Raw genomic sequence first — 15,250 nt, 5'->3', positions numbered from 1 at the left:
TGGAGGCAGCATGGGATAAAGACAGGGAGAACCCACTTTCATATCATAGGAACTTGAGATTCTCTTTCTCAGTTGTTGCCTTTCCAGTATTTTTCAATGTCTCTGCAAGAGTTCACGGGGGCTGAGAGCAGCCCCTGAGTCACTTCTTGTTCCTATCCCTCACCCCCAGCTGGATTCTCGGGTCTTCTTCCCTCCATACTGGTCCCCAGAGAGCGTGGACTCTCTGCCTCTTGTAGGTGAGGAGGAGGTGGCTGGCTGAGGAGGTGGCAGAAGCAAGTGAAAGGGCCAGGAGGGTGAGGATGGAGAGAAGAGGAGGGAAAAGAAGGAGATGGAGGGGGAGAAGATGAAATTGCTAAGTGTATGATCTGTGCCAGAGCCAAAAGCCTATACTACAAATTGCTTTTTCCTTCACACTTGTCCGAGGGAAAGGCCCAATTAAAATAGCACCTATTGGAAATGGAAGGGTAATTGGACCAGGCAGCTTATTAGGCCCATCTCCAAGAGCATTCAGGGGCAGCCATGAGCTTCAGGAACTTCCACCATGTGAACTTAGCGGGGGAGATGACCCCGAGCAGCAAGGGCCGACAGGATGGGGCTGCCCCACCATCCTGCCTGCCCGGGGCCCTGCTCAGTGGCTTGAGAGGACAGGGACTGGTCTGTGTGGGGGCACTCTTCTGTGGTGGGGTAGTTCAGTGGGCTGAGACATGGGGCTGATGAGATCAAAACTGTCCAGTTCCAAATCCCAGAACAGAGGAAAAGCGGGGCCAGAAGTGGTCTTGGGGACCACCAAGCTGGACTTTCTGGGGGAGAATGACTTGCCAAGGGTGACCCAGTCAGTTGGTGATGAGAGATCTGGAGTCAGAGGGGGAAGTCACCGACTCCCAATCCAGTGCTGCTGCCCAGGGACAGTCTCACCATGCCACGCTGTCCTAAACTAGCCTGTGGCCCTCGCCCCAACTACACGCCCATGGCCTGTCACTGTACCATGTTCATGCCAGGCACAGCTAAGTCAGGGTGGCAGGAGCCACGCCAAAGGCTTTTCCGGCTTGAGGGCATCATCTCTCCACACCCCTCAGTTATTGACAGAAACTGGCACACACACTGCCAGACCACGCTGTCCCTAGGAGGAGGCAGACAGAGGTGGACGCAGCCCACAGGCTTGGCTGGAACGGTGAGTTCCAGAGGTGCCCGCTGGCCGCCCACAGTGAAGTCTGGTAGGGGTGGCACTCTCCCCACAGGTTACCCATTGGACCAGAGCTCATCCACCCAGAGCCCATTTCCATGACAACAGCAAGCTCCTTACCCATCAATTTCATCCTTAAAGATTCCCACCCCAGCTGTCTGAGCCTGGGCTCCTCGCCCGGCTGCCGCGCCAGCCCACGTCTCCAGATCACAGGTTTAGCAGTGACTTGTCAAGCTGCCAGAGAGAGCCTCCTGGGAGGTGCCTTGTAACTGGCGTAGCCCTTGAAAACGACCATATAATCACCTGCTAATTGGATTAGGAACTTGTTCCCAGGGACTTTCTTTTGCCCCCATGTTGAGGCCACCCTACTCCATTCTTCCGGAACTTAGCATTGGAGAGCTTTCCCGTTCCCCTCTGCACAACCTCCCAGGCCAGGGTAATGCTGACAGGGTTGCCCCAAAGTCAGATACTGACACAAGGGGAAAAGGAAACCTCTAATTTTCTGGGGCCCAGGTACACTCAGAGAGGAAAAATGGCCCAGGGTGGGAGAACACACAGGGCCCTCTCTTCCCCCACTCTGCCCGCCTTTCAGCCTTGCAAGAAAATCTGGCTTTTCCCTCGGGGTGTTTGCCTCGCTGCTTCTCCCCCCTAGACATCACCTCCCTCACAGCCCAGCTCCACGTTCACCCCCACCAGGAAGTCTTCCTTTCTAAACCGTTTTTCTCTGCACCCTCTCAGAGTGGCTATATTTGGTTCCTGCAATATAACTTCGTATATATTGCATCAGGGAGAGGAGGAGATTCCTGAAGCTGGGTTGTTATTTTTTGTGAAGCTATTTTTTTGGTGCATTTTCTTTCTATTCCAGAAAATTCTTATAGTGGGTGGATGTCATTTATCTACCCAGCATCTCCTCTTTGGACTACAAATCCTTATCCCCTTCTGCTGGTGCCATTGTCTCTACTTCCTGTGGAAAACCTGTGCCACGGGACTCAGCGAGGGCTGCCTCCTCCAGCAGGGTCAGCGCCTGAAGCAGGCCTGGTCCATGCAGGACTGGGTCAGCAGCCCAAAGCAGTCGGTTTGGGGTGACCACATGACTGCACGGTGAGCCGATCAGAATCTTCCCTGGAATTCCCATAGACACTGCTGGTTTCCTGACCAACATCCATTCCTCCCCTGTTCTCACTAGCTACGCGCCACTTTTGTTGATCTAGCAAGAAGTCCAGTTGAAGATATTTGTGCCTCTAGACTTTCTTGCAGGTAGGGGTCAGGTCACCCAGTTCTGGTCAATAAGATATGGGCAGAAGTTGCTGGGAGAGACTTCTGGGAAAGGGTTTCAAAAGGAACATGGCTCCTTTAGTCCACTCTTAACTGATGGCTGAGATGGAGACATCTTAGCCTGAAGGCTTTTATTCCAGCTATGTGAGAGGCCACCTGAGAATAAAGTGATCCGAGAAGAAAGCAAAACAGAGAGAGAGACAGAGAAAGAGATGGCAATATCAGTTAAGTCCCTGGATTGAGCCATGCCTGAAGCCTCAGAACTTCCCAATTTGGAGAGCCAATCAATAAATCCTTTTCCTACTTAAGCTGGTTTGCACTGGATCTCCATCTCTTTCAGTGAAAGACCCCTCAGTGCAAACCTCCATAAAACCAAACCCATGTCTTTCCCTGCCTCTGTTCTCTCCTCCCAAGATACCCCACATAAGATGCTCGATGCAAAGCTGGCACACAATATTCATTCAAATGACTCTGAGCCCCCCAAATTCTTTTTGTTTTTAAATTTTATTATTATTTTTTATTTTTTTATTTTATTATTATTTTACTTTAAGTTTTAGGGTACATGTACACAATGTGCAGGTTTGTTACATATGTATACATGTGCCATGTTGGTGTGCTGCACTCATTAACTCGTCATTTAGCATTAGGTATATCTCCTAATGCTATCCCTCCCCACTCCCCCCACCCCACAACAGTCTCCAGTGTGTGATGTTCCCCTTCCTGTGTCCATGTGTTCTCATTGTTCAATTCCCACCTATGAGTGAGAACATGCGGTGTTTGGTTTTTTGTCCTTGCAATAGTTTGCTGAGAATGATGGTTTCCAGCTTCATCCATGTCCCTACAAAGGACATGAACTCATCATTTTTTATGGCTGCATAGTATTCCATGGTGTATATGTGCCACATTTTCCTAATCCAGTCTATCATTGTTGGACATTTGGGTTGGTTCCAGGTCTTTTCTATTGTGAATAGTGCCGCAATAAACATACGTGTGCATGTGTCTTTATAGCAGCATGATTTATAATCCTTTGGGTATATACCCAGTAATGGGATGGCTGGGTCAAATGGTATTTCTAGTTCTAGATCCCTGAGGAATCGCCACACTGACTTCCACAATGGTTGAACTAGTTTACAGTCCCACCAACAGCGTAAAAGTGTTCCTATTTCTCTCCAGCAGCTGTTGTTTCCTGACTTTTTAATGATCACCATTCTAACTGGTGTGAGATGGTATCTCATTGTGGTTTTGATTTGCATTTCTCTGATGGCCAGTGATGATGAGCATTTTTTCATGTGTTTCTTGGCTGCATAAATGTCTTCTTTTGAGAAGTGTCTGTTCATATCCTTCGCCCACTTGTTGATGGGGTTGTTTTTTTCTTGTAAATTTGTTTGAGTTCATTGTAGATTCTTGATATTAGCCCTTTGTCAGATGAGTAGATTGCAAAAATTTTCTCTCATTCTGTAGGTTGCCTGTTCACTCTGATGGTAGTTTCTTTTGCTCTGCAGAAGCTCTTTAGTTTGATTAGATCCCATTTGTCAATTTTGGCTTTTGTTGCCATCGCTTTTGGTGTTTTAGACATGAAGTTCTTGCCCATGCCTATGTCCTGAATGGTATTGCCTAGGTTTTCTTCTAGGGTTTTTATGGTTTTAGGTCTAACATGTAAGTCTTTAATCCATCTTGAATTAACTTTTGTATAAGGTGTAAGGAAGGGATCCAGTTTCAGCTTTCTACATATGGCTAGCCAGTTTTCTCAGCACCATTTATTAAATAGGGAATCCTTTCCCCATTTCTTGTTTTTGTCAGGTTTGTCAAAGATCAGATAGTTGTAGATAAGCGGCATTGTTTCTGAGGGCTCTGTTCTGTTCCATTGGTCTATATCTCTGTGTTGGTACCAGTACCATGCTGTTTTAGTTACTGTAGCGTTGTAGTATAGTTTGAAATCAGGTAGCGTGATGCCTCCAGCTTTGTTCTTTTGACTTAGGATTGACTTGGCAATGCAGGCTCTTTTTTGGTTCCATATGAACTTTAAAGTAGTTTTTTCCAATTCTGTGAAGAAAGTCATTGGTAGCTTGATGGGGATGGCATTGAATCTATAAATTACCTTGGTCAGTATGGCCAGTTTCATGATATTGATTGTTCCTACCCATGAGCATGGAATGTTCTTCCATTTGTTTGTGTCCTGTTTTATTTCATTGAGCAGTGGTTTGTAGTTCTCCTTGAAGACGTCCTTCACATCCCTTGTAAATTGGATTCCTAGGTATTTTATTCTCTTTGAAGCAATTGTGAATGGGAGTTCACTCATGATTTGGCTCTCTGTTTGTCTGTTATTGGTGTATAAGAATGCTTGTGATTTTTGCACATTGATTTTGTATCCTGAGACTTTGCTGAAGTTGCTTATCAGCTTAAAGAGATTTTGGGCTGAGACAATGGGGTTTTCTAGATATACAATCATGTCATCTGCAAACAGGGACAATTTGACTTCCTCTTTTCCTAATTGAATACCCTTTATTTCCTTCTGCCTGATTGCCCTGGCCAGAACTTCCAACACTATGTTGAATAGGAGTGGTGAGAGCGGGCATCCCTGTCTTGTGCCAGTCTTCAAAGGGAATGCTTCCAGTTTTTGTCCATTCAGTATGATATTGGCTGTGGGTTTGTCATAGATAGCTCTTATTATTTTGAGATACGTCCCATCAATACCTAATTTATTGAGAGTTTTTAGCATGAAGGGTTGTTGAATTTTGTCAAAGGCCTTTTCTGCATCTATTGAGATAATCATGTGGTTTTTGTCTTTGCTTCTGTTTATATGCTGGATTACGTTTATTGATTTTCGTATGTTGAACCAGCCTTGCATCCCAGGGATGAAGCCCACTTGATCATGGTGGATAAGCTTTTTGATGTGCTGCTGGATTCGGTTTGCCAGTATTTTATTGAGGATTTTTGCATCAATGTTCATCAAGGATATTGGTCTAAAATTCTCTTTTTTTGTTGTGTCTCTGCCAGAGCCCCCCAAATTCTTATCTCAACAAGAGTCAAATAAAGACTTGAAAAGACTTGACATCTAAACTACACTTATTAAGGAAAAACTCATTAATTCCCTATGGAGATCTGAGGCCAAGCACACCTCTGAAGCAGTGCATGGCTTGGAATCCCGTCTGCTCTTCACCGAACCATTCCTTCTGCACTCACCTCCTCCAGGAAGCCTTCCAAACCAGGTCTTAACTCCATCATCCTAACTACCTTGTCAACACTCACTTTTGTTAACACTTTGATTCAGCAGTACTTGGGTTCCATGAGTATTTGAGCATAGTTGTGTGTGTGTCTCATCTCTCTCACCCCAAACCCACTCCACCCCACCCTACCCTACCAACTGACTCTCCTGAACTCTCTAGAGCAAGAGCTGTGTCTCCATCAGACTAGCAACTTCCTGAGGGCGAAGACTCTAATTCCTTATCCCATTGGGATCCAGATGCTGTCTCCCCTCACATCAGACTGGGAATGGAAAATCTTTCCATGCCCCATGGAGCCTCCTTGGCAAGACAGGAAGATACGGAGTCTGAACCCCATAGAGATGGAGAGTGGGAGGAAGAAGGTAGCCGGGAGCAGTTAGCAGGAGGGTCCATCTTAACCTTCAGGGAAAAACCGATTCACAGCACATAAGGCTAGTTCTGGATCAGAATCTGTTATTCAACAACACTTGCAAGGGTTTAACTCAGATCCTGTACCCTCTGGGGTAGAAATCTCTACCCACCTAAGGCCAGGATTCTGCCTTGCCAGTCCTTTTTTTTTTTTTGAGACAGAGTTTCACTTTTGTTGCCCAGGCTGGAGTGCAATGCCGCCATCTTAGCTCACTGCAACCTCCACCTCCCGGGTTCAAGCGATTCTCCTGCCTCAGCCTCCCGAGTAGCTGGGATTACAGGCATGCACCACCATGCCTGGCTAAATTTTTTTGTATTTTTTTAGTAGAGGCAGGGTTTCTGTCTCTACTGGTTGGCCAGGCTAGTCTCAAAACTCCTGACCTCAGGTGATCCACCCACCTTGGCCTACCAAAGTTCTGGGATTACAGGCGTGAGCCACCGCACCCAGCCCTTGCCAGTGTTTCTTATTTCTCTTGTCCCTTGACGATTGTGTAATGATGAATCCCTTCGTTAGGAAGCTTGTCAAATGCAAGTAGATGCTGAGGGGGTGGCCATGTGTCTACTGTCTCATGGCTCCTGTTGGATGGGAGTAGCCTGCGTGGCTGCCAGTGCTGGCTGGAGAGGATACCACCATCTGCTCTCGTCAGCATGCTGCCCTGCCTTTGAGTCCCCTCACTCCCGCCCCAAGACTAAATCCTTGAAAGAGCAGCTCCACAGCGAGCATGTGGCAAGAAAGGATGCTAATGGAGGGAAGAAAGTGATGAATCCCCAAAAGAGTCAGGGAAAGCCACGCAAGAAGGAAAAATAGCTGCATAAAGGTTGCGGGGGCGAGCTGGGCGAGGCTGCCGCTGACAGCTGAATCAAGACTCCAGAGAGCTGGGTACGGTGGCTCACACTTGTAGTCCCAGCACTTTGGGAGGCCCAGGCGGGTGGATCGTGTGAACCCAGGAGTTCAAAACCATCCTGGGTGACATGGTGAAACCCCGTCTCTACAAAAAATACAAAAATTAGGCACAGTGGCATGTGCCTGTAGTCTCAGCTACTTTGGAGGCTGAGGTGGGAGGACTGCTTGAGCCCAGGAGGTGGAGGTTGCAGTGAGCTGAGTTTACATCACTGTACACCAGCCTGGGCAACAGAGTGAGACCCTGCCTCAAAAAGAAAACAAAAAAAAGGAACCCAGGCTAAGCGCTGTGGCTCACGCCTGTATTCCCAGCAATTTGGGAGGCTGAGGCAGGTGGATCACTTGAGGTCAGGAGTCTGAGACCAGCCTGGCCAACATGGTGAAACCCCATCTCTACTAAAAATACAAAAACTAGCCAGGTGTGGTGGTGGGTGCCTGTAGTCCCAGCTACACAGGAGGCTGAGGCAGGAGAATTGCTTGAACCTGGGAGGCAGAGGTTGCAGTGAGCTGAGATCATGCCACTGCACTCCAGCCTAGGTGACAGAGTGAGACTTGGTCTCAAAACAAACAAACAAACAAACAAAACCCAGACAGCAGGAAGCCCAGGTGAGGAGAAGGGGAGAGGCAAAGAGGACATGAAGGAAGATTTGTTTGGTAGAGAGAAGGGAATTGATGGCAGCCCCTGGATGCAGTTTGAACCTGTATTTGGTAGAAGAAGCGATGGGGAAATGGGCCAGATATCGGACAGGAGAGAGACATGATACAATCAGTGCTAATGATCCAGACATCTCCATGGAGGAGGATGAGCACTCAGGGGAAACGGAGGCAAGGCACTCACCCAGGACGCTGCAGCAGGGATCAGTGTGCCTAGCATGGCAATGGAAGTGAGAGGGAGTCGGAGATCTGACTGAGCGACTCCTAACTTTGAGAGTTGGTGGCTCATTCCCACCAAGGGGCTTATGGCTGCTGCTTTGGGAGTCTTTGCTGCCAAATGTCACTGGCCTGGGGTCACCTCACCCGTAACCCATGGAGAGTGGGTCTCCTCTCCCCATTTGTGCAGGACTTTCTTTCCATTGGCAGCAACTGGCCAGGGGGCCTCAGAGGAGCTGGGAATGGGGAGCAGGCTGCCAAGAAGGTTTGGTCAGGCCAACCAACTTGGAGGGCAGGGAAAGAAGTGGAGCCGTCAACCTTCACATTTTACAGGCATACAAATCACACACCAAATAAGGAGAAATATGGGACACATTTGCACAATAATTCAAGACAGGATCTCCATGGCAACAATTACCCAAAAATCCACTCCTGACAGTTGCAACAGCGGGAGCTAGCAAAGAAGACTGGGGGTGGGAAACGTGTGTGGGGGCTCAGAGAATGGCTTCCTTTTATTCTCGAACTGAAGGAAGTGCTGACGGCAGGAAGCAAGGTGTCTCACAGCCTGACTAAGCCAAGAGCCACTGGAAGTAGGATCTGGAAGAAGCCTTAGAGACGTCTGTGTGAGCTCCTTTTGAGCTGCTTAGAGGCCTGGGTGTGGGATACCACAGTGAGATGTGCCAGTGGGATGTGCCAGCTCAGGGGAGGGGGCCATCAGGGCATCGCCCTCCCACCACTCCCTCTGATGGACAAGAGTTCTCCCTAGCCTCCAGAGGTCCTCACAGGGGCACAGTGAGAGATGGAGCCAACTTCCGGCGAAGTCAAAGGTTCTGGGACATTTAAGTCTGCCTGAAAACTGAGTCCAGTCCATAGAAAGCTGATACATGACATAGGTTAGGAGAACGGAGCTCTAGCCTACTCTGCTCCCCTCCCAGACTTGCTGTGTGGCCCCTCAGTTTCCTCTACAGTGAAATGTACAACCTACCTCCAAGAACTATTACAAGGCTGAGTGAATAGCATGAGATGGGAAATGCTTTTACCAAAATCACTGCCAATGCAAAAATAAGAGGTTTCTGTGCAGCCATGAAGAGTGGCCTGAGAAAGATAGCTGCATGCAAGGCTGTCCTTAACAGGCAGAGGAGTTTCCTAGGTCAGGTGAGAGTCAGTACAAAGACTGTGGTGGGAATCTAGAATGTGGCTAGGCAGCGATACTGATGAGATGGTGGGAAGTAGGAGGTTGGGCGTAGTGGCAGAAGTGTCACCTGTGTCCTACCACCAGACAGATGGACAGACTGACTGTGAGCTCAGAGCAGGCAGTAGAGTGTGTAACCTCCAATTTACAAACATTTTTAATCACACACCAAAAAGGAAAAGCATTCTGCTTTCTTTTTGGAGTAACATAAATCCAACCCCGTTCCCCACCCACATCCTTTTAAGTGTATTTTTTTTTGTCTGGTAGTCCTCAAAAGCCATTGGCTATTTTTCAGATCCTAGAGCTCAGATTGCCTTAAATCGCTTGAGAAAGGAGAGTTTTTTCATCTTTCTTTTTGGAACTAAGACTTTATCTCTAGAGCAAAGGAAAAGGTTCTTCTGGGTTTCATTTGCATTTGGAAGCCCAGGTTTTTGGGAAAAAAACACTCTCAAGAACTTATTACTATTATAAATGTTTAGCCATGTGATTTTTTCCTCAAGAGGGCACCCAAAACTTTTCATACCAACTCCCATGGATAGCAGTCCCCTTATGCTGAATTATGGTGGGAAAGGATTAAGGTAGGACATTTCTTGAGCATTTTTTTCCTATTCTGGGCTCTCTCCTTTGCCATCCCACTCTCCACTACAAAACTTTTCCCTTCCCTTTTGTCTCACTAACCATGGAAAGTCCTCCAATCCTTGGAGGTCCTCAGAAGCCATTCTTCCCACCACTGGAGCTGACTTTCTTCCCTCTCCTGGACTGAGCAGGAAGACCGATTCATGAGAGAGCTCCTCTAAAGGAATTCAGGCTGGGCCCTGAGACAGGACATCATGGAGTGGACTTTGGAGTGGCCACAGTAGTCCAGATCTGGTCCTCAGCAGTAGAGTCCAGAAACTTGGTTGGGCCAGGACATCCAAAAGTTGTCAGCCTCTCAGGACTGATTCAGGCTAACCAAATTCATTGATGGGCAACCAGAATGCCATTTCCCTAATAATATATCTACCAAAAGACTGGTATCCAAAATATATAAAGAGCTCTCAAAGCTCAACAATAAGAAAACAAGCAACCCAACTTTTAAAAAGCAAAAGACACTTTACTAAAGAAGATATACAGATGGCACTTAAGAACATGAAAAGATGCTCAACATCATCATTCAATAGGAGAAGACAAATTAGACACACAATGAGGTGTCACTACACACTTGGCATACATACAAACAAACAAAACACAAAATCTGACAATATCAAGTGCTGACGAGGACATAGAGCACCTAGAATGCTCACACATTGCTGGTGGAAATGCAAAATGGAACAGCCACTATGAAAAACAGTTTGGCAGTGTCTTACAGAGCTAAGCATGTGCTTCCTATATGACCCAGCAATCTCATTTCTAGGTATTTACCCAAGTGAAAGGAAAACTTTTGTTCACACATACATAAAAAAACTCTACATGAGGATTTATTTGCAATCACCAAAACAGGATACAACCCAAATATCCTTCAACTGAAGACAGATAAAAATTTAAATTTAAAAACCTGTGATACATCCATCCAATGGAATATTACTACTAAGCAAGAAAAAGGAACGAACTACTGAAGTGTGAAACGATATGGATGCATGAAGATAAGTGTGAGAAGCCAGATGGAAAAGGCAGCTTATTGGGTGATTCCATTTATTTGAAATTCAGGAAAAGAAAAACCACAGGGACAAAGAACAGATCAGTAGTTGTCTGCATTAAGGGAAGAAGAGTTTGTGGATTTGGCTACAAAGTGGCAGCATGAAGGAGTATCTCGATTGTGTTCATGATGACACAACTCTTAAGTATTTGTCAAAATATATAGTGCTCTACATCAAAAAAGTAAATTTTACCCTAAATTTGAAATAAAAATAAAAGGCATTTCTAATGACTACTTTGGGGAGAGTTTAAAAAAAAACAAGGTGGGAATAAAATACTAGACAAAAATAACTTGGTAGATGAGAGAGATAATTAGAATGTAAACATTTAAAGTCCTGATTTTGCCGAGGATAAAGGTAAAGATATTGATTAATTTCAGACTTTTGGAACAAGGATGCTTTTAAAAATGGAAGGGTAACCACTAAAAAAACAGAAATAATATGTATAATTTTCAAACTAGTAGAGAGTATGAAAGAAGTAAGAGAAGAAACAAATATCTGTAATTTTAGCACTTTGAGAGGCTGAGGCAAGAGGATCTCTTGAGGCCTAGAGTTCGGGACTAGCCTTGGCAACATAGCGAGACCCCATCTCTACAAAAAACAAAATAACTGGAACGTGGTGGTGTGCATCTATCGTCCCAGCTATTTGGAAGGCTGAGGTGAGAGGATTGCTTAAGCTCAGGAGTTCAAGGCTGCAGTGAGCTATGATCACGCCATTGCACTCCAGCCTGGGTAACAAATTAAGACTCTGCCTCTGTTAAAAAAAAGAAGCAAATGAAAAGTGTAGTAACAACAAATCAGTAGGTAAGATGATAGAAATAATCCAAATATATTAGTGATCACAATAAATGAAAAGATGAAATACATCCGTAAAAAGATTATATATTTTTTAAAAAAGGTCCAGCTATATGATGTGTACCTAAAATATAACGACATAGAAAATTTGCAAGCAATGAGTTGAAGAAGAGATACACAAAGAAACTAACCAAAAATAAAGCTAGTATACAAATATTAATATCCAACAAAATGTACACCCTTTATCTAATGCCTACTGTATGCAGAGCCCTGTCTGAAGCCTGTGAGATGACACAAGAGAAACAGAAACATGACTGCTACCTTAGGGGATTATAGTTAGGGGCTGACCAATGATTCCAAATCATTTTATTTAATCAACAAATACTTGTTCAAAAACTGTGCAAATCCAAAAACATGATATTTCTAAAATGAGGATAAGGGAGTGGGGCATAGTTGGAATTCCAAAAATAAAAATAGGGGCCAGGCACAGTGGCTCATGCCTGTAATCTCAGCATTTTGGCCGAGGCGGGCAGATCATGAGGTCAGAAGCTCGAGACCAGTCTGGCCAACATGGTGAAACCCCGTCTCTACTAAAAATACATAAAAAATTAGCCGGGCGTGATGGCATGCGCCTGTAATCCTAGCTACTCAGGAGGCTGAGGCAGGAGAATAATTTGAACCCGGGAGGTGGAGGTTGCAGTGAGCCGAGATTGCGCCACTGCACTCCAACCTGGGCAATAGAGTGAGACTCCATCTCAAAAAAAAAATATTGATCAGTGTAGTAGTTGGTTTTCAAAGATACCCCCAATGAACCATGCCTCCCAGTGTTCATGCCCTTGTTTAGTCTCCTCACACATCAAATCTGGACTGGCCCTGTGACTCATTTTAATAAACAGGATGTGGCAGAAGAGAAAGTATGCTGATTCTGGGCCAATTATTGAGGTCTGGAAACTGCTTTTGCACTTTTGGGAAGAAAGCTGCCATACATCAAGTATAGCTATGCTGCTGTCTAGACTGTGTGGAGAAGCCACATGGAGGAAATGCCATGAGTTGATAAGGAGAGGAAAGAGGTCCAGCTATCTCAGCAGAGTCCAGCCTTCCAGCTGTCCCTGCCAAGGTGCCAGACACTCTAGCCAGCCAAGTCCTTGAAGGCTGCAGTTCCTGTCAGTATCACATGCAGCAGGACTGAGCAGTTGAGCCCAGTCAACCTGCAGGATCATGAGAGATAATGAAGTGGCTACCATAAAACCAGAAATTTCTGGGAGTAGTTATGCAGTTATAGATAACCAAAAGAATCTCTTTCAATGTGTGCTAGACCCTCTGCTAACTCATCATTTTCATCAATGATGTGATTTAATCCCTTCAAACATACTTAGAGGTATGTATAACTAACTCCCATTTTATAAATGAAGAAACTGAGGCTTGGAAAGAATGCCACATGGCTAATAAAGAATAGAAGCAGGGCTTGAATCAAGGAAGTCTTGATAAGGGACTTCACACTCTCAACCACTGCATTATGTGGCCAAGTGGGAGAGCTGAGGGATGAAAAACACAAGACATTTCACAATAAATCATGATGTCTATATGAGCACCCTTTAAGCTTTCTCTTCCTTGTCTTTCTTCATCCTGTGCTACTGACCAGGAAAGTGGATTCTATAAAGATGATCAGTTAAGTAGGCAGATGACAGCCAGATGCAGTGGCTCACGCCTATAATCCCAGCACTTTGGGAGGCCGAGGCGGGTGGATCACTTGAGGTCAAGAGTTTGAGACCAGCCTGAACAACATGGTAAAATCCCGTCTCTACTAAAAATAAAAAAATTAGCTGGGTGTGGTGGCGGGTGTCTGTAATCCCAGCTACTTGGGAGGCTGAGTTACAAGAATTGCTTGAACCTGGGAGGTGGAGGTTACAGTGAGCCAAGATCACACCACGCACTCCAGCCTGGGCGACAGAGTGAGGCTCGGTCTCAAAAAAAAAAAAAAAAAAAAAGGCAGATGATATAGTTGGAGATTTTATTATAGTTTGGACACACTTCATAACAAGCACTAATCATCCTCAGTGTTCAGTTGTCACTTGAGAAAATGTAAATGCTACATCTGCTCACTGCCTGTCTTTTCTTCCAGACAAAGAACATATGTTCTTGACAAGGGAGTGTGCCTTGTTCCCCACCCACAGTCACCACTGGAGAAGCTTGAGTTTTGGAGAGGTGGGGACTGGCTGAATCTCTTTTTTTCTCTTTTTCTCCTTTTTGTTTTTAAAGAGAATAGCATCTTGCTCTGTTGCCCAGGCTGGAGTGCAATAGCACAATAAGAGCTCACTGCAGTCTCGAACTCCTGGGCTCAAGTGATCCTCCTGCCTCAGCCTCCCAAGTAGCTGAGACTACAGGAGCCTGCCATCACACCTGTGTAATTGACTTATTTTTTGTAGAGGGTCTCACTTTGTTGCCCAGGCTGATCTCAAACTCCTGACCTCAAGTGATTCTCCCACCTCAGCCTCCCAAAGTGCCGGGATGACAAGTGTGGCTGAGTTGGTATGGGCTCTCCTTTCCCCATATCCAAGGCAAGCTTCCAGGATTCTTATGGGACCATCAGGTGTTAGGGACCATCTTAGTCCCTACCTCAGTTTCACACATGAGAAAACTGAAGTCCACAGAGGAGGTGTGGCTTCATCAAAAACCCACTGAGAACGAGTGTTAGAATCAGGCTAGGACACATTGGACTCCTCCTCCAGGGCTCTCTGACATCCAAGGCCCTTTGAAATCTCTCTCCAGCTGCAAACAGATTTCTAGACTTCTGATGGAGGTGATCTGAGATGAGCAGCCTCTAAAAGCAGCCTCTGCGAGCCTCTAAGAGCAGCCGGGACCTGCTGGAGAACAGAACATGGCCTAGGAGCGCAACAGCCAAGTGTTCAGCACCACGGACAGCTTCGCTGGCCTATTGCTGGGGAGGCCAGAGGTGGGGAGGCTGGTTGTCCAGCAAGACAGAGTGCCATGGGAGAGAGAAAAAAACATGGGAAAGATCTCAGAGACCATCTAGTCCAGCCTCCTCGATTTGCATGGGAGGAGACCCAGGACAAGAGAGAAGTGACTTGTCCAAGGTCACACAACAAGTCAGTAGAGAGCCAGAGATGGGAGCTGACAGCCTACTTCCTCACACCTCTTCAAGGCCCTCAGATACCTGGTGTCCATGACTTATTAGTGGCACAGCCAGACCTTGATTAAGGGCTCCAAAATTAAAATTACCTGTCCTTGGAAATGACAAGAAAAGAAAAAAGGAGAAATCAAAGAAATGGAAAGAGCACCCGGCCCTGATGGGAAGGTCTGTGATTTGGCCTCTAACTGCAAGGCTTTGACAGGAGCTTCCTACTTTCCAAGGTGATGTGGCCTTTCAGAAACAATTTAGTTACCATGGCAACCTCATTCCAGGTTTCATCTCCATGGCAATTCACTGGAGTTTTTCACCCTCCGGTAAGTACATGTGTGATGGCCCAGACATGTATCCCAGAAACATTAATATAAAATCACATTTTTAGAAGTGGAGTATCTCATTATCCAAGTCTGCAGCCAGAGGAATAACAAGGCATGTTCTCGGGTGGGCAGGGCCCAGGGCATAGTGGAAGGATGTCTCTGGGGGCAGCTCTGCCTTCTCACTGCAATTGCAAACCTGTCCCAGTCTTTACAGCTAGTGCATCTCAACCTCCCATGGGTACAAATGATTTCTCCTTTTCTGCA

At 45.9% G+C, this 15,250-nt stretch overlaps 1 protein-coding gene across 6 annotated transcripts in view; it reads left to right on the top strand.

Moving 5' to 3' along the window:
- The window catches only part of GOSR2 (golgi SNAP receptor complex member 2), a 44,140-nt gene that overhangs the window by 27,181 nt on the left and 1,709 nt on the right, over positions 1 to 15,250 (top strand). The window contains exon 7 of one of the 6 annotated variants that reach the window (XR_008621666.1): positions 13,781 to 14,986. The exons of 4 other annotated variants lie outside the window; for them this stretch is intronic. The gene's annotated coding sequence lies outside the window, so the exon portion shown is untranslated. Of the gene's footprint in view, positions 1 to 5,455; positions 5,668 to 13,780; positions 14,987 to 15,250 lie in introns of all 6 variants that reach the window. One more of the 6 variants, XR_008621665.1, reaches the window with a different exon arrangement.

Source organism: Pan paniscus, chromosome 19, assembly GCF_029289425.2.
Source record: "Pan paniscus chromosome 19, NHGRI_mPanPan1-v2.0_pri, whole genome shotgun sequence".
In the NCBI taxonomy this organism is placed as follows: domain Eukaryota; kingdom Metazoa; phylum Chordata; class Mammalia; order Primates; family Hominidae; genus Pan; species Pan paniscus.
The sequence above is the reverse complement of the archived record's forward strand: the minus strand, read 5'-3'. Positions and strand labels throughout refer to the sequence as shown.